Source organism: Columba livia, chromosome 11 (genome assembly GCF_036013475.1).
Source record: "Columba livia isolate bColLiv1 breed racing homer chromosome 11, bColLiv1.pat.W.v2, whole genome shotgun sequence".
NCBI lineage: Eukaryota > Metazoa > Chordata > Aves > Columbiformes > Columbidae > Columba > Columba livia.
The window spans coordinates 7344440-7362986 of record NC_088612.1 but is presented as its reverse complement, the minus strand read 5'-3'; the positions used below and the strand labels follow the sequence as shown (position 1 = coordinate 7362986).

Here is an 18547-nt window from a genome sequence, read left to right as displayed (position 1 = left end):
GTTGATCCAACTACAAATAAAGAGATAATAACATCCCAGTAAACAGAAGAATGAGTTAATGTATTGTATTTGAGTGGAATCAAGTCCCAACAAGTACTTTCTTAAGCGTGTGCAAAGTGAATCAGAGCTGCTTTTTCAGTATGAACTCATTCAAAACTGTCTTATGAGACTCCCGCTTTGCTTGCTTATTTACAGGAGCCCCACTGTATGGTTCCTGATGCCTTAGCAGATGCTGTTATGGTTTTGAAAACAAGAGAACCAATACAGGATTTTAGGTAGCAAAACTCACTGGAGTTTGTGAAATATTGTTCCAACAGCTGTCATGTATCTCCCTCTCCTCCAGCTTATATTAAATGTTGAATTAAATAAGAAGAATGTATTATTTTTACTTTAATATTCTCAATAATTCACTTGAATGTTGCAAACCACTGAAAACCTCTCTGAAGCCTCATGAGTGGTCCCTTGGGTCCAACAAATATTCCTCACACAGTCTTTCTTCTGGTTCTTCACCAAACCTTAGCCCCAGTAGGAATGTTTGGGATCACCATCTCCACAAACAAGGAAAGAGATGCTGAGGGACAAATCATCCTTTTCCTAGTTATCCACAAGGCCGAATGAGAGCAAACCTAGCCCTTCCATTTATCGCACCTCCTGTACATAGCCAGGGTCCCAAGCCAGCAAACTTCACATGGTCTCCTTGCACAAACACTGTGATTTCCCACCCTATGTGAGGCTCTATATGGAGCAATGCTGATGCAAAGCCACTGGAGAATCTGACCTAAGCTTTCTCTTATTATCACTGAGATAACTACTTACTTCTGAGTGGGGAAAGAAAGAGGAAAGGGAAAAGCTGGGTTGACTCTGTGACTGCTTTGTACATTTCAAAGCTGTATATATATATATATATGTGTGTGTGTCCATGCATCAAACAAACTCTTCCTTTCCTAGATATCATCATTTATGAGGCAGAGAGCACTGAGACCAGTGGCCTTATGCATAATGGAGATGAGGCATAAATAGGAAAGAGCTGGTTTTGCCATCTTTGTTAACAATCTGCCTCTCCCCCTTGAAGGCAAGATGTCAGCTTGATAATTTATTAGAAAATATCACTGTAATGTAATACAGTACGTACTCTCCTTTGGGGATAGAAAATCAAATATTCACTTGTCACTAGAAGGGTTGATTTAATTAATAAACATAATGATTCACCCTATTGCTTTAAAATAGTTACATAGGCTGTGTTTTTCACGGTAGGAATAGAGAAGTTTTAATTCAGGTAACTGGGAGCAATCGTCACATTGGCATGTAATATTTCATCAGCTCCAGACCCCAAGCACCCTACACATAAGCAATACCTATCGCTCAGACAGTGGGTGATGCACCAGGACCAAGTTCATCCCTCCCAGACACCAGCACCTGTTTGCCAGCACATGGGATCCCCCCCAAAACCAGCAGCGGCTCCAGCCAGCTGGCAAGTGTCAGGAGCTGAGAAATTCCTCCTCAGCCCCATGGCTGGGGAAACAAGGGCAACAGGCCATGCTCCTGAAACCTGAGATTTCAGCTAAACCCAAGGAAGGATTTTGAGACTAAGCAAGACCTCCCAAGAGCAGGCATAGTGCCATTTGCTCTACCCCAGTGGGGAATTGGGTCTTGGTGGGGAGAGGGGTGGGTTTTTTTTTTTTGTTTTGAGTTATTTATTAATTTCTCAGTGACCACTCTATCATTCAGCAATACAAACAGAAGGTAAAGAGGCAAAGATTACTCTTGCAGGGGTAACCAGACCTCTCAGAACAGAGCTTGCCCCCTTGGTTTGCCCCATAACTCAGCTGTGTCCATCCACAGGGAGCAACAAGTGGCACAGAGGTCACAGCATTGGGGTCGGTGTCCCTGTTTCCAGGGGTTTATTCTACTAATCCCTCCTACCCAGGGACAAGAAAGATGGAGGGAGGAAAATGTGTTGAAAGGATTTTCCTGAGCAGGTGTCCCTCTGCCAGCAAGATGGGCTGAACTGGAAAACCTCCTTCCCTCGTGCATTGGGTAGGCATAAAATAATAATATCGGGTTTCACTGGCATTTGCAGGGATGGAGGAACCGGCAGAGCCAGCACCTTGATTTGGTGTCTTACAAACACACGGACTCCTGAGCTGGGACACGTTGTTCCATTAGAGCCAGGCAGTGTATTTAGGAGAAGAGTCAGCCAAAGTCATGCCTATAACTTTCTTACAAGTAGGCACTTCCGTTAATCAAAACTAATCTGCGATTTTCTGTCAATGTCAGTAAGTTGTTTTGAATGTGGAAATATTTGTATTAGAAAAAAAAAAAGATTGAAAACCAAAAACATTTTGAAAATGTTTTTTATTCAGATGGAAGCGACCTTCATTTCACAGTTTGTGCTTAAACAAAAAAGAACCCAAATATTTTATTTTGGATATACAAAACCTTACATTTGTTTAAAAACATTGTAAGGAATTTTCATTTAAGGGAGGGAAAAAAACCCAAACAAATCCATTTCACAGTAACCCACAATTTAACGTATTGCCAGTTTTTCAATCTGGCCAGTGACCTTGAAAATCATAACTCTAGTTCAGGGTCTGTCTGTCTGTCTCTCCTCTAAGTGACAGCTAATGAATCAGATATGTGTCCTGGCACAGAACTAAACTGTGTCCTTTTGATACAACAACTTTTACAGACATTTCTTATACAAATTCATATTCTTATGCTTCTCTAGGTAGTAATTTTACTGAGGGTGTTGTTCCAAACCCATTCTGTAACACAAGTCCAGTATATAACCAAGTGCAGTTTGTTTAAGACGGGAACCCAGCTGCATTTTTTTTTTACGGTTGGTGTATCTGTACTGCTAATGAATAGTGACATCAAACACACATAAATTAGACTCTAGGCTGAGGATAATTAAATTGAGTAAGTTAAAAAAAAAAAAACCACAACACTATATCAACTAAATCCCCATTAGTAAACTATTATACATATAGTCTTCAAACTTTCGGCAGAACAATGGATACAATGGGGGGATTATAGCAAGGTTTAAATTTTGCAGGGATGATTTGATATTCTATCTGAGCTGTGAGCAAGGCATGTTGCATCAGATCAAATCCCAATTTCATTCTATTGTGGAAAAAAAAAAAAGAAATCTATTGTTGCCACCCTTTCCCCGCTACTTCTTCATTATGAGGATGTAATTTATCGAAGTGCCCCAGAGAGTTTGTAGCACGGAATGGCTGTAGCATTATATATTTCTAATAGCTTCTTTGTTGCAGAGCCCTAGTGGTTAATAGGAAGATAATGAAAATATGGAAATTAAATTAGTTTGGTGCCAGGGCTGAAAAGAATAGTTTTTTGAATTTGCAATACAGCAAGGTTATGAGCAAAATTTGGAAACAAAAAAGAAATGTAGTCACTGCATTCTTCTCAGAAAGCTGGTAGAGTGGGAATTTCTCTGTTTTTCTGAGCTTGGAAAGAAATCAAGTGTTTTTCTTATCACTTACTGGTGGTAGGGACCTAGATTTTGAATAGCATATGAAAAAAAAGGTTGGTTAAACAATATGATGTGAAAAGGCAAGATATTTATCAGTGAAACCAAAGTTTGAGTGATTAAGAAGAAAAAGAAGCATGTAGATGATCCTAAAATCCCAGGTAGATTTATTAGTTCTGTGAAAGAGAACTTCTAAATAGAGGCAAATTCCTTTTTGGCTTTTTCAGACTATGCCTAATTATCCCAGGGAATTCAAAGTTCATTATTGGTCCCAGACACTAAGAGAACAGAATTGAAAAGAACTTTGTAAGTCTGTGGAGTCTTATTTCTGGGTGTGAGCAGCAGTGAAGGAGAGTGCACATTCCATGGGATGCTCTGGGGCATCAGCATCCACTGCTGTTGGATGTGTCCTACGCTCAGCAGAGTCTTCTTCACTGGGTCAATGCAGAGCACTGTGCCAACACATTTACCTTAATTCCAGCAAGTCAGCACTTGGACGAGTCTGCTCTGCTCCATGTCAAGATTGAGCCTCCTCTAGTTCAGTGTCCGCTGCAATTAGAAACCAACATAAGAGTTCAACCAACTCAGATTCTCCATTGAAGCCCCATGATGTAGGTTAAAATGAAACAACTCACCCCTGCACACACCAAGGCACAGTTCTTGCTTACTCAATATTATCGTATTGGTCATCCAGTTACTTTGCACAAAGTTTCCTTCAACCTCTGATTAAATAAAGGATATCCTAACAGTCTTGGAAAAAGATGTAACACACCAGCTTGCATCCCTTATGAGTCAGACAGGCAGTTAACAGAATGATAAATGAAACACTAATCACCCAGGCAGACAAAATGCTACTGCTACCCAAAACTGTGGTTTTTCTCATCGTAAACACAAACCAGCTATATTAAACCTGTAAATAAGATGATGATCTGTAAGAATGTGACTCCATGCCTGCTGTTAGTCACTAACTCCTGCCTATTGCAGGCACCTAGGGCTGGAGATCCCCTTACCCAAGAGATACTGGGGGTGTCCACAGATGCTGTCACTGGCTACCTGGTGATACCTTGCAGACCATGGGTGGAATAGCATTGCCCAGTGCTGTACTTATCTGGATTTATAGTAGCTGTATGCATTCATACCTTTTATATAGTCAAACATTGTAAACATGCCAAGGTTTCTAAAGCTGGAACAGAGACTGTCCAAACAACTGCCTCACAAATAAGCCTTTCCACAGTTTCAGAAAATGAGAAATGCACCATATTAAACTTGACAAGTCTTTCAGTACAGTTTCTCTATCTTGTCTTCCCCACACTCCTCCAAGAACTGACACATAAATATGAGTAATAAAGAAATCTCTAAATTATGCCAATAGAACAAAAGAAATATGAAGATTATAAACCATTGTGCTTCAGAAGAAATGCCAGTGACTTTCAGCCAAGTTTTCAACAGGACAACAAATTAAGCAAATTTGTTTCAGAGCTTCAAAGAGGACTTCAGCTCATCTCAAAAAGCTGATGTTTTTGTGTTGTGAGTGGTTGAGTCACCACCCTGGAGGTGTTCAAAAGATACATAGATGAGGTTCTTAGAGATGTGGTTTAGTGCCAGAGTTTGCTTAATGGTTGGTCTTGACGATCTTGAAGATCTCTTCCAACCAAAAGGATTCTCTGATTCTATCTTCATGTGAATGAGAAATCCCCTCTTGCTTTTACAGACATCCAACATCTTGCATGAATGCCTCTGTACTTCCCATGGTCCAAGGAGGATGAAAGAAGAGATGGATCCACATGACTAGAGGCATGGTTCCTTCCAGAAATATAAGTGCAGGATAAGAAGCAACTTTTAGCAGAGTTGACTATCTCCAAAGGGGAAGAACACACCCCAGGAATCTGTCATCGCCTTCAGTCATGGTCCTAGACAGGTGACAGCACTCGATGGGACAAGAAGCTGAAAAGTGAAATCAAAGCAACTTGCAATTAGTGACTTTGCTAAACTTGGCAGGGATTGCAGAGGTCGTTGCTTCCTGAGACACAACCGCAGAAACAGCAACACCTCAAGTGGCTCTCTATGGAAAAGGTACAAACAGCTACAAAAATGTTGTAGCAGTCATCATTTGTTTTCCACCAGAGTTTTCAACCTCGTTTCTGAGAATCTTCCTCAGAATAGTTTCAATATGAAACAAGCATTGGCAGGATCTCCTCTGTGTTTTTTCATTCTCTTCATGTGGAAGAGCTGCTTGTACAAACTTCATCTAACGCTGGTGGAACAATTCTTGTTTTTGTGGACTAGAGAGAACCAGTGAAATCTTGGCTCCATCAAAACTAATTGCAAAACACTTGTTGCTGAAATAGGCCCACGATTCATCTCAAAAGTAAAAATAATAAAAATGATGACAGGAAACCGCAGGGCAGAAGTCTGGCATCTGGGAATGTCCCATATCAGGAGAAAACTGATGCAAGGATTATATTAATGTTAACACGACTGTCGTGATCATTATGATCAGAGCGAGATTCTGACTTACTTAAATTAAGCAAAGATATGTATCTGTTTAGCATATTCGTGACTGCAATACAATATATTTCATCACTGTGGTTGCAAAATAATTTTTATTTTTTTCCATGGAAGATTACTCAAACCGCAATAATGTGTTTTCCCAAATTAAACAGATAACTTTACAGACTGCTGGGAAATAAAATACAAATAAACACAGAAGACATACCTTATTAAAAAATTAGCTTGTCATTTTTTAGGCTCTTCTTTTGATTTGCAAGTTAATAAAACCCACAGCCAATTGCCATAGGGAGGATAATTAATTAGCCATCTATAAAATTAATGTTGGCGGGGGGAGGACGCTTTAATTTGAAATATTCATAGCACATGGAAGAAACATATTCCAGCAGTCAAGATAGTGTTAGAAGTCCGCCACACAGTCTGATGTCCTTAAATAACTGTAACTGTGTTTATTTTCCTGAAGGACAGTTCTGATGGTCATAAAAGACGGTCAAAGGAACAACTCAACTTACCAGTTCTTCTGCTAAATGTAGTCACCAGTCTTCCTCTAGAGGGACAAAGAATCGCACCACTGGATTCAGAAAAGGAGATGTGCAACCCCTTTTCTCCAGCATGCTTTAAATTGGGTTACTGCCAGCTCCAAGTCTCCCTTGAGACACCATATTGAGAACCACCTGAGCAATCTCCTGCCACTCACATGGATGCCCAAGCATGACCAGCTGCACCGGTTGAGCCCCCCAGGAGATGACTTGAGACTCCCAGAGATGCATCTGTGTATGAAGTCAAGCATATATCTCCAGAACATCCCAAGGATCGGCTGAAGAGAGGTCAGTGAGAGAATTCATCCCCAGCCTAGTATTAAGTTTCCCACCGAAGTAAACCAGTAAGCCAGAAGAAAAATCATCAGATGAGATAGCGATGTCCCCAAAAGCTGTGTTAATATTTTAAAATTAAAGATTTATTCTAAAGTGAATTAAGGCAATTTTAACTCTGCATGGAAGTTTCCACCCAGAAGGTTCAAATAACCCACTAATTTGGAGGCTTAATTAATTCATACCATTTTCTCTGTGTCCTTTTGCAGAGAGATCACATCTTTAAATTTGCACGAACGCTGCTAGTGGGAAAGAATGTAACAGTGGAGCAGTTCTTGGGACTGAATGTACTCCCATATCTATTAAAAATTGAATAAAAGACATAAATAACTAAACTCATTATCTCACAGGAAAGTGAAAAGCTACTAAATAAGTACCTAATTTGTGAAGTCTTTCTTGGACCAGATTTATGCCTCGTTATCTTTCCAAATTCTTCAGATATTATTGTTGCTAATTTTGCATCACCATTACACAAGATACAGAGGCCACCCTGGCCCCAAAGAGGTCACCATCCAAAGGCAAGAGGTGACAGAAAAGTGTAGAAAGAGGAAAACTCACAGGGAAACTGGGAGATCAAGATGATCACCAAATCACGCAGCCTCCATATGCCTAATAATTATCATTAGGCAACAGGGCGAAAAGAATGGACTTCAAGGGGGATAATGGCATTGCTGTGTGCAGGCTGATGGGAGAAAAGATCAGAAATATGGAATTAAAAATGTAACAAGCAGATGATGAAGGCCAGCATTATGGGCTGATTGAAGGCAGGAACTTTGATCTTGTTAGATATGGACTGTAAGATAAATGGGGGAGAGTAGAGAGGGAAGGATGCAAAGCACATGGATAGTAGAGTCACAGTGATATATTCAGTTCCTATAACCAAGCCACATGGCATCTGTCAAAGTCAGCGGGAAAATTATGTTGCTGAAATGAAATAAACGCTAGCACCTGGACATGAGTTTTATTTAAACCAGTAAGGAAGAAAAAGCCACTGCCACCAATATTATACAAGACCTAGACAAAATGTGGATGTAAGACTTGCAGGGCCAGAGTCTAAACATTGCCCAGATGAGAGACATCTGTGATAGGCAAAAACATGACAATGATGATATTTTGACAGTAAAGGCATTTAGGACTGTAAGTTAAGAAAATTTCAACAACAATCTCGATCTGACGTCTAGACATTCACGGGGAGCTGTTAGAGGCCCATATTTTAATTTGGCAGGAAGGATGTCTGCAGGAGAGAGTTGAACGTGCTGTCATGCAAGGACAATAGCATCATTCTGTCCACATTTTCACTCACGTGACTGCATTTTACTGCCACAGAGCTGTCTGTGCCCAGATAGTATCAACAAGAGATGCTCTTCTCCCCATCATGTTTCTAAGCTGTCGGGGTTGCACTCTGACATATATTCTGATGGGAATGGCATCACCAGGTCTCACAGTAAGAACACCTGTAATCATCTGTGAAGCGCCTTAAGGGTTCTTCATTGGACATTGCATGGGAAAAAAAAAATAGAAGCCCACAGTTCGTCAGCATATGTCTACACTGGGGGCAAAGAGGGGTCTTCAGGCATCTGCCTCAGCAAAGGATTTACTTAAAAAATAATGAAAAAATTGCAAGACACTGTCATATTATCCAGCAAGGTCACTGTTCCGTTATATCGGATTATAGGGTGGCCATGTTTGCGCATTCACCCCCTCCCATAGCACTGGCCTTCAGCACAGCAGTAGCAAGCTAATGACTTTTCTTGGCAGTAACATGGTAAGACAGGCCCATATTGAACACTAGTTAAAGACGACAAGATGACATGGAAACATTACATTGTGCTTTCTAGATAAGTTTTCACTACTGATTCTTTGAAAAGCCCGAGTGCTGTTTGCTCCGTTCACTCTGCCCTGCAGCACGGCTAATGGATATAGATAGCTGCAAGGAGCAAACCACAGCATCCCTCAAGCAGGATGAATGTTCAGCATTGCAGAGCTGGAATGTTTAATTTGTCACCAACAGGCAGATGGTGTTAGCAGAGAGAGAAGAGCTTCTTGCCCACCTTCACCCTCCTTTGCAGAAGGGGCCATAGGAGTCCTGTGCTGAACTTTGACTTATTTTTCTGACTCAAGAAACCTGGAGTGAACTACGGCACTGACTTGTGACAAAACTCCACAGGGACTTGCCAAGCCAGAGAAGATTTCTCTGTGTTTGTCAGTTACATCAGGGTGCTCCTTGCTGAGCACAGACAGCCAGGCATCACCAGCAGCCCTGTCTACACCAGCTCCTTTGAATGGCTTGAGTTCGCAATCCTATAAAATCATGCTTCCGCAATTCTCTTGCTTCTCCATCTCAGCCATCCTTCCTTTTGCTCAGGGGCTGCCAAAACAGGGCCACATGAAATGTATTATCTTTCTTGTCTCCAGGAGAATACGCTGAAACATAGGCAAGAAGTTGGAGCCAGTAGTTCCTCGAGCTACCTAGCTGGAAGACCTGCCACTTGGCTACCACAGAACTGGCCCAGGGAGGCAACAAACCAAAGCTGTCAGATTTATAACAGCAGATGTTGTAAAAGATAGGGAACAAAACCAACAGTGGACAATAGCAATTTGGTTTGGGTGTACCTACAAACCTCAATCCATAATGTGACATCTAATCTAGGCAAAAAATTATCTAGCTCAAAAAATCTAGCTCAAAATTATTCCTTGCATAAAGGCCAAAACCAGAAGTGCTGTTAAGCCTAAAAACTTCATATTCCTGTATTCTGTTTCATGACTGACAGATGCATTTCATTCTTCCAATTCAAAAAACCAGAAAGGATTATAAAAGAGGAACTAAGGGAAAGAAACAGAAAAAATTGCAGAATAAGATCTGTAGAGGTACCAGTTTGTTTTACATGGGTGACAAAATTGCTGAGCTATTATAAACCACCTCTCTTCACCTTTGGTATTTCAAAAGATTCTATTTAACATACCGAAGACTTTTCATTTCAAACCTTCTTTTAATATTTCTTTTTCTTATTAAAACAAATCAGCCTGTAGATAAGAAAGTCCCACTAAGAGCTACACTTCCAGTGTTCAGTCAGATTTTAAGCTCTGTAATTGGCCAAATGACTAAACCATGTATGTATTTCAGAATTGCACTCTCTAAGCCAATAATTCAGCCGCAAGTTTCCATGAGTTTAAGCACAAGCTAATGAAGTTCTATGTAGCCAGAAATGTATAAGTACATATTTTAAAAGACTGAGAATAATTAGGTCTCCTAGTAAGTATGGTTCCCTACCCAACCACATACCGCACAGAAAAAGGTCCATAAAAATAATAGGTTTTTTTCAGAGGAAATTAGTACCTTGCATGAACTGAAGAAAATCTCAAAATCCTCAGCCCTCAAGATTTGCAACAACCTTCCAGAGTTTCACTGAAATATAAAAGCCAGTTTCACTGCATGAAGCACACTGACAAGCTTGATTTCCTTCTTCATAAGTATCATCAAAACCAGAAATATTAACTTCCAGTTTGCTAAATGGATGTCAGATACAGTCAGAACTGTGCTTTCATGTAAAATTCATAATATAAATCCTTGAAGCCTTCTGATTAAGATCTGTATATATCTGCCTACTAATAAGTCAAATTACTTATCTCCCCCATACAGAAATATAAATTAGTGTTGACTAAACACAACAGCTCTTAGTAATCAAATGCAAACAGTCTCATCTCAATATGATAATTGTTTCTGACATGAAGTCATGTACAAGTTAGGCTCTTCCAAGGTGGCATATTTCCATTCCAATTCAATATGGACACTTATGCTCATGTCAGCTGTGGCATGGTATACTTGCACTAATTACACGTGCAGCAACTCTACTGTTCAGTCTGAACTTACCATTACTTTCAGGGTTTAGATCTATGTCCACATGAATAAGTCATATAGCATGGACTTGAACTAAAACTCTGAGACTATCAGACAGCAAAGACTCACCAAATCAGGCTTAAGGAATAACAGGTAAACCTCTGCAGCAGCTGAAGAGTGGAGCCAAAAAGGATCAAATCCAACATCATTAATCCCCACTGAAATGACAGGAGGCTGAGGAGTTTAAAAGGAAAACCTCTATTTGTACAGCTGCTAATTGCTCTAATGAGAGTTAAACAAGTTGTTGGCCAAATCCAGAGCCTAAGACTAACAAGACTTTAGTGAGGGCTACAACCCCAGCCATTCTTGGGGCAAATGTATGTTGTGTATTCTTGAGTAGCCAGTTTCAACCCTGAAGCTGAATTCACTTGTTTTCATGGAGTTAAATCAAAGGACTCACCTCCCAGACCACTTACCACCTAGACTGAATGACTTCAGGCTAGATTTAAAAACTGGAATAAAAAAATAAAATTATACAGTCTCCAAAGAGGAAACAGAAATGCCATCGTTGTTCCAGGAGAATAAACCTCAAGAGACAGATACCTTGAGTGCAGACATACCAGGTCATCACTGCTCTTCGAATACTCTGTGCCGCTTTATAGGAGGTACTCAGCTGTTAATTACAAGGATGTTCAAACAACCGAAACATACACTCATTTCTGTCCATAATCCAGAACATTCCAGAATCAGTTGGAGTGCCTGGTCTGACCTTCCCTATGGCTCAGCTCTTCAAATTTCTTCTGCTTTTGCTAAGATATTTGGTAAGCTTTTTTCATCTTTAAATCATTAGTCATTCATAGGACCTGTTTGTTCTTGTGCATGTTTCCTTCCTTCCTTCCGTTAAGATATGAATTTGAAAACAAAATGAGAGAGGGCCTGAGTTCAGAGGAACTGTGTTCCAGGGGTTTGAGCAAAACACCGGGAATCAAGAATGTGTAGTTACTGTAGGGAATTACCAAGTCAAAAATTCAAGTAGCTTTTTTGCTACCTTGTTCAGAAACCACAAAAAGCAGCTTAAGTATTTGAAAAGAACAACCAAAAAAATCATTTCCAGGAGCAGCAAATAAGATACCTAAACACTCCCCCACCCAGAGAGGCATCTGTGTAAACCCTTAACCCTTTGTTAAACTAAGTTGCTTTCTACTCCATATTCTGGCTTTCGTGTATTACACTGATATCCCAAGGTCTTCCAGCACGTTATACTGGAATTCTGGGCATCTCACTCAGAGATGTGGATCCAAAGCATTTTGGGATGGAGGAAAGGGACAGGCCATTCCTTTAGTCTCTTTAGAGACTTGGACCTTTCACTTACATGGGCTTTTACCTTCCCATAGAGAAGCTGTGAATATTTGACAGACGTTTATGAAGAATTTCAAGATCTACAGATTAAAATTACAATATAGGTACTATGTTGTTATTTCTCACAACTAGAGTAAAGGACTCCAAGTAAGAATTCCTAGGATCTAAACACAGATGCTAATGACCTCGGGCAAACCAGTAATATTTCTTGGTTTCCACAGATCCACTTAACGTGATCCAGAGTTTAAAGAGAGGGGAACAAATGGCAACCAGTACCTAACAAACAGATCAGTAAAGTCTTTCCTAGACAAGACATAAGGAGAACTAAAATGGTGTGAGACCATGAAATATCTGGGGAAAATGTGAGGTGATTACAAAAAGAGATTTACAACCTAGATATAAATCCTGCCTGACATATATTTTGTTTCATTGTTGGAAAATTCCACAAGGAAAGCACACATGAAAGAATGGGAACACCCTAGTTTGCTGACGAAAGCTGATGTGAAATAGTTCATACTGACATATTAATAGATACAAGTTTACATCAAGACAACATCTCTGAATGCATGATCTCACTGCTTGTAAAAATATAGTATAATAACAAGAGGGAGAAAGAACAGTGAGGAGGATGACTGCGGATTCTTCTCACAAAGATGCTCAGAAATACTAAGAAGACTCACCTAATTCACCAACTACCCTTGCCTGCTCAAGAGAAATTCCTCAGTACATTAGAAAAATGTATAAGCACAGGGGAATCAAATCAAGAGAAATTCAATTAGTTCTAGAGCAAAGGAAGATAAATGGCCTGTAAGACAGTGTCCAGCCACAAGATAGTCCATAATACACAACAAGCAAGACGTTTCACAGTGTAAAAGAGGCAACTGGACCATGTTGAGATAACTGGAGATAGGATCATGAAACCATCAGCAACTGTGTGCAGCTGCAGGATTAAGTAACCATCAGCAGTTGCACATAGCTGCAGGGAGAGGCTCTTTGTTCATTAAATTACCTGTGGTACCCATTATCTTTGGGATGAATTTGGCTAAAGGCCCAGAGAATTTAGAAGATGCCATCTCTGCTTTCATCAGCTAAACGAAGATGTCCTGCCTATTTTCCAGTAGCTTGTGTATTAAACAACTTGTTGCTATCCCATGGACTAGTTCCTCTCAAGACTCAGATTGACTTCTAAAGTATTTCAGAAAAAGAAAGAAGAAATTCAAAATCCACAAGTAGTCCTATTAGGCAGCTGAGTTAAGGTTGGCTGATGGAAACTCCTGTGAGTACCTGGATGAACACAAGAGACAAAGAGGTTAGATTTAGAAAGGAGCTTTGCCTAAGTAGAAACTTGAATATATCTTGCAATTTCTCCCTGCAAAAGTTATTTCCAATTGTTATTTAATGACTCAAATACCAATGGTGAAATCTGTATTGTGAGCCCAAAGCATTAATAAATTTTCCTTCCATTTTTTGTTGTTTGCCACAAGCTGAACTTAAAATAATTTATGAAAGCAGCAACAGTGCTACATTAACAAGCTAGTTCAGCTCTAGCCAGCATGCAATCTTATTACAGCCTGAATCAGTCTCAACCAAATCAGATATTGCATATTTTACCTGTGGATTTTTTCCCTAAAGAGCCTTAGCAGAGCTGGCAAGAGGGCAGTGTTACAGGGACTATCATGGGACTATTTACAAAGCAATAACCCTAAAAGCTTGAGGGACAGCTTCACACCCAAAAGCCCACGTGGACACCACAAACTCCCTCCCTCAACTTCACTTTTAACCTAACCTAATAAATCAACTCTCCCTCCTGTTCTCATCAAGCCCAGATAACCACAGGGGCCGGTGCCACACATTGTCCTCCATATTACTCCATTTTGTGACAGAGTATTTTCCCATCACTGTTAATATATTTACTGGTTTTGTGGTTTGGGGGTTTTTGTGCATGTGTGGTTTTGGTTTGGTTTGTTTTCTTTTGTGTCTTTGGTTCGTTGGTTGTGTTTGTTTAATTGTTTTTGTTTGGATTGTTTGTTTCTTTGGGCTTTTTTCTTTTTTTGTTTTTTTCCTACCTGGAACCTGTTGTCTTAAGTGCCAGTTTAGCTACTGCCCAAGAGGACCATCTGAGCATGCAGTTCCCAAACCCTGTTTGTGGGTCATCAGCCCAAGTCCATCAGTGGTTGGGTTATTCTTCCCTTTTCTGCTCCTCAAAGCACTTCTCAGGTGAGAAGGGAACCTTATCCAGGAGATCTTTCCATGAGGTCTCTCCACCCAGCTCTTCCCTCCAGCTAGGGCACACGGCAGTGTGATGCCAAATTCAGCAAGATGCAGCATGTCAAAAAGCACCGTCTATTTTCTAGGGAAATAACTGCAACCTGTTGTTTCACTCCCACCCTAAAAGACACAGACATCCCAAGCACACACTCATGATTTTGAGTGTCTTTCCATTTACACTGAAGCCTGTGGAAGAAGCCCAGGGGTAGGTTCTGGGAATGGATGTTAAGGAGAGCTAAGGACTACTTGCAGTATCTGCAGACCCCTGAAAAAATGAGTTTTGTACTGACCTCTTTAGGAAATAACTATCTAGCATTCACCCATGGCTACCTTGGAAGACAGATGGCCCACCCAAAGAGTCACAGAACATTTACTCCAGGAACATTTATACCGCAAAGCCTTGGCTGTTTATTGTAGAGGTTAATGAAGCTGTGAAGAGAACATGGGCTTGCTGAGATTATTGCTTCTGGGCAGCGCACAGCACTAGCCGTTCTTAATCCAAATGAATGGCATGATAGATAGAGCAATTAAAAGTGTTTCCAAACAAGCTTTGAGACACAGGGCAGCTGTAATGTGACTATTTTTTCTATTCCCTCGATTCTACAAACATTAGATAATTGCAGTGCCTAGCAGTCTCTGAATCCAGCAGTGATTTGCAGTGTGTTGCTCTTGAGACACTTCCTTAATGCAAAGCTCCTAAAGCAACCAGTCCAGTCACATGACCCAGAATCCAAACTATCCCCATCAGAGAAATTTTGCTGCATTTTTATTTATTTCTTGCTTCAGCAGTGGAAGGTTACCTCTAAATGCCATCTGGGAAAAGCACAGCTATTCAGAAAACTGTTGCTATCCAGTCCCCCTGGTAGCCCATCATTTTCTTAAACCATCACAAAAACTTTTTATCCTGCAGAGAGAGCTCACATACGTGCATAGCTGTGCTCATATATACACATATTGCTTGGTTAACTCTCCCATAAACATTTTCTCTGCTTTGGTATAATATCATACAAAGGTGTATCATAAAATTTCTCTGAGAGAGAGGTTTTGTTCTCAAATATGTGGAGTTTACTTTAATGTGTCTAGATGCATAGATAATGCAAAAAAAATGAGGGGACCAGATGCAATCTCTATTTGTAGCAATCTTGGGTTTATTATTGAATAAGCAGAGAAAAGCAAAAGGAAATAAAAGTTTCTGCAGTTAGCTGATATTCCTTCCTCCCTGAATCTTCAATAATCATTCACATTGCAGTTATGTGTTCTTACCTAGAGAAGTAGAATGAACATCTATGGAACTTAACAAAATAGAGGCCTCCACTAGATGCACAAGCAAGAGCTATGTCTGAAGCTACGTCATGTCCACCATCCCAAAATTATAAGCTAAACTCACTAAAGAGGTTTAAGTCAGTAGAAGGAAACTACTTTCTTATCCTTGCAGTGGATTCTACCTTCTACTGGTGGACCATTAAGGATATATCTTAAATTTAAAAGCATAACAAAATGCTGTCATAGTAACAAATTAAGCTCTTCCCCTTCTAAATCTTGGCTGACCTAAGGGCTATTCTTTCTTGTCCATTTATTTTACAAGTATGGGCTGCTCCATATGTTACTAAAGGAGAAAAAGTAGAGCAAAGTTCAGCATTCCTACATTCAAAAAGAAGTCCTGATGAGCCTCAACAAACACTAACAGTGCAGAAATACAAAAAGAGGAACAGACTAACTTTATAATGAGCTTCTGATCCTGTACTACCAGATCTGAAAAATCTTTGGGGAGGACCTCGAGCCCAGTGGAAACCAACTTCAAGAATGGAGAAGCCTGTGCCTTGGAACTCACCTCAGGCTCCATCAGCGTTTTTGAATCCACACAGGGCAAATCTTGGGACTTCTCCACTGATGCTGTTCAGGATGTCAGGGAGTGTCATGGTGGAATATGCCACTGTTCATTCTCAGCTCTCCTGCTGCACTACTACTATATTTATCTTTGCTGTCAGTATTTCACATGTCAGTTTGCTCAGAATAGAATTGTCGCAAACTTTGGAGTTACCATTTTCTTAAAAGATACTTTCTTCAGCTACACTTTACTGTAACTTGCCTTCAGAGGTGGCCTCCAGTGATCCTGTTTCTCCATACACTGGGAGACACTGTTAGAGGAATAAAAGAGCCAGGTTCAGACACCCGGGTCTACTTTTGGCACTCTATAATAATAATTTAATCTGATTTTCATGCAGAATTCTGAGGATATTCAAAACCAAACCTGCTGGATGGGTCACCGGTGCCCAGTGTATGTGATGGATACCCAAAAGAAGACATATACCTAAAGCAGCAACAAAAAAAATCTCAAGTGGAATAATTTCTGTGATCTGATTTAAGTGAAAATGAAAGCCATAAAATTTCACCTAAAGGCTCGTTCAGGGTCCAAAACCTTTCAGCTGAACCTCAACAACAACATTTGGTTTGGAGTGACAGAGTGAATGACAGGAAAATCCAGACCATCCCTCTTTATGTATATTGGCACCAAGCTAGAAAAGGAATAAAAAGAAATACAGTCTCCCTTGCCCATCCCACCCATTGGAGCATATTTCTGAATGCTTACTGTTCCACAGTACAATAGAGCTAGCAAAGAAGGTCAGCTTTGGTATGCTGGAGCCCTCAGGTTCATTTTATTTCACAATTAAAATATTTACCTTGGAAGACACAGTCCTACATGCGACTTACTGCATTTTCAGATAGTTTCAAGTAGCGATGATGTAGCAAAGATATTTGCTTTGGGTATGGATTGCTTTGACAGCTTACATGAGGAGGTTTCCCACTCCCTAAGTGACACCGTAGTTCAGATAACAAGTGGACACTTGTTTCCTTATCAAGAATGTGGAATTTAAACACCTGGTTTCCTTGATTCATGGATTAACCAATCACACTAAAACAAGTCAGGGATCTGAGCTGAACATTGCTGCTGCTCTATGCTGTATTTAACCCAAAGTCCCTAATCTCATATTCCATTAACAGAATAACCAAGCTCTTTATTTGAGGGAGCTCCAGAGACAATTGCTTTTTGGCACAAAGTGTTATCTCTACAGCTAGAGTATTCTTTCAATGAGAAAACTGGATAAATATACAAAGCATTGCATTGGTTTGACATGAAGATTTCTCTACGAAAAGAAAAAAAAAAAAAAAAAGCCATTTCTGGACAGCATGTTGCTTTAGAGGTAGATTTTTCCATTAACATATCTTTTCTCGCTTCTTCCTGGCTCTTCTCTTTAGATTTTCTAGTTTTCTCTGCCCAAAGTTTTGGCTCCTTTTCTCCGCCTTGGCCCTGCATAGGTTTCAAGATTATTGCAAGTTGGTTTTTCACAGCTTCCTGGATCATGTTAGGAAAAGGTGCTTTAAAAACATGTTAATATAATGTTATTTTTAGATAGAATTCAGGACTGATGAAAGGCACTACGTTGAATGAAACATCCAATTTGTTTCCATTGTTGAAACATTTCGGGTTGGCCAGTCAAAAGCATGTAGACAATATTTATTGACATTCTCATGCAAATTTTCTCTCATTAGCTTTTCCTTAATATACTCATGTTCCAAACCATTTGTACCTTTCAGTTTCTTCCCGTTCACACAGTCATTTACTTTATAACTTGCACATACATGGAGGAACACAGAGGTGAGAGTCAAGTAGGAAAGATCTGGCAAAATAGGCAGGTTGTACGTGAGTTGCCAAGGTGTTCAGACCTTCCCGCACCAGGGTTGGAATCAGACTGGAGGCACCTCCACACATACATCTACACTTTGGCCATATTCATTTGGTGAAGTCTTATTGGAGGAAGAGCTTAATCCATGCAGGAGGTAAAATATAGGATGAAGTTCTGCTCGGGGACAGCTTCCCTCTCACTAGTCGCACCCAGTTAAGCCACAGTCAAGTCTTAACAGGACAGTCCCACACATGAAGACCTAGAGCAGGAAGAAATCCATATGTAGAGCGCGAATAGAAACAAACATAACATCCCCCTACAAAGCAATACCACAATGTCGATAAGATGTCCAGGGTGGTAAAACACTGGCTCAGGTTGCCCAGAGAGGTGGTGGATGCCCCATCCCTGGAGACATCCCAGGCCAGGCTGGATGGGGCTCTGAGCAACCTGATCTGGTGAAGATGTCCCTGCTCATAGCAGGGGGCTGGAGTCAATGACCTTTGAAAGTCTCTTCCAAGTCAAACTA

At 40.3% G+C, this 18547-nt stretch overlaps 1 long non-coding RNA gene across 2 annotated transcripts in view; it reads right to left on the bottom strand.

Annotated features, from left to right (window-relative positions):
- Positions 1-2338: 2338 nt before the first annotated feature.
- The window catches only part of LOC110359916 (uncharacterized), a 73226-nt gene continuing 57017 nt past the window's right edge, over positions 2339-18547 (bottom strand). Inside the window, exons 4-7 of one of the 2 annotated variants that reach the window (XR_002415448.2) lie at positions 16587-18280; positions 10838-16473; positions 10208-10276; positions 2339-4039 (exon numbers count right to left, since the gene is read on the bottom strand). This is a non-coding gene — a long non-coding RNA (uncharacterized LOC110359916). The remainder of the gene's footprint in view (positions 4040-10207; positions 10277-10837; positions 16474-16586; positions 18281-18547) is intronic. The other variant, XR_010475354.1, reaches the window with a different exon arrangement.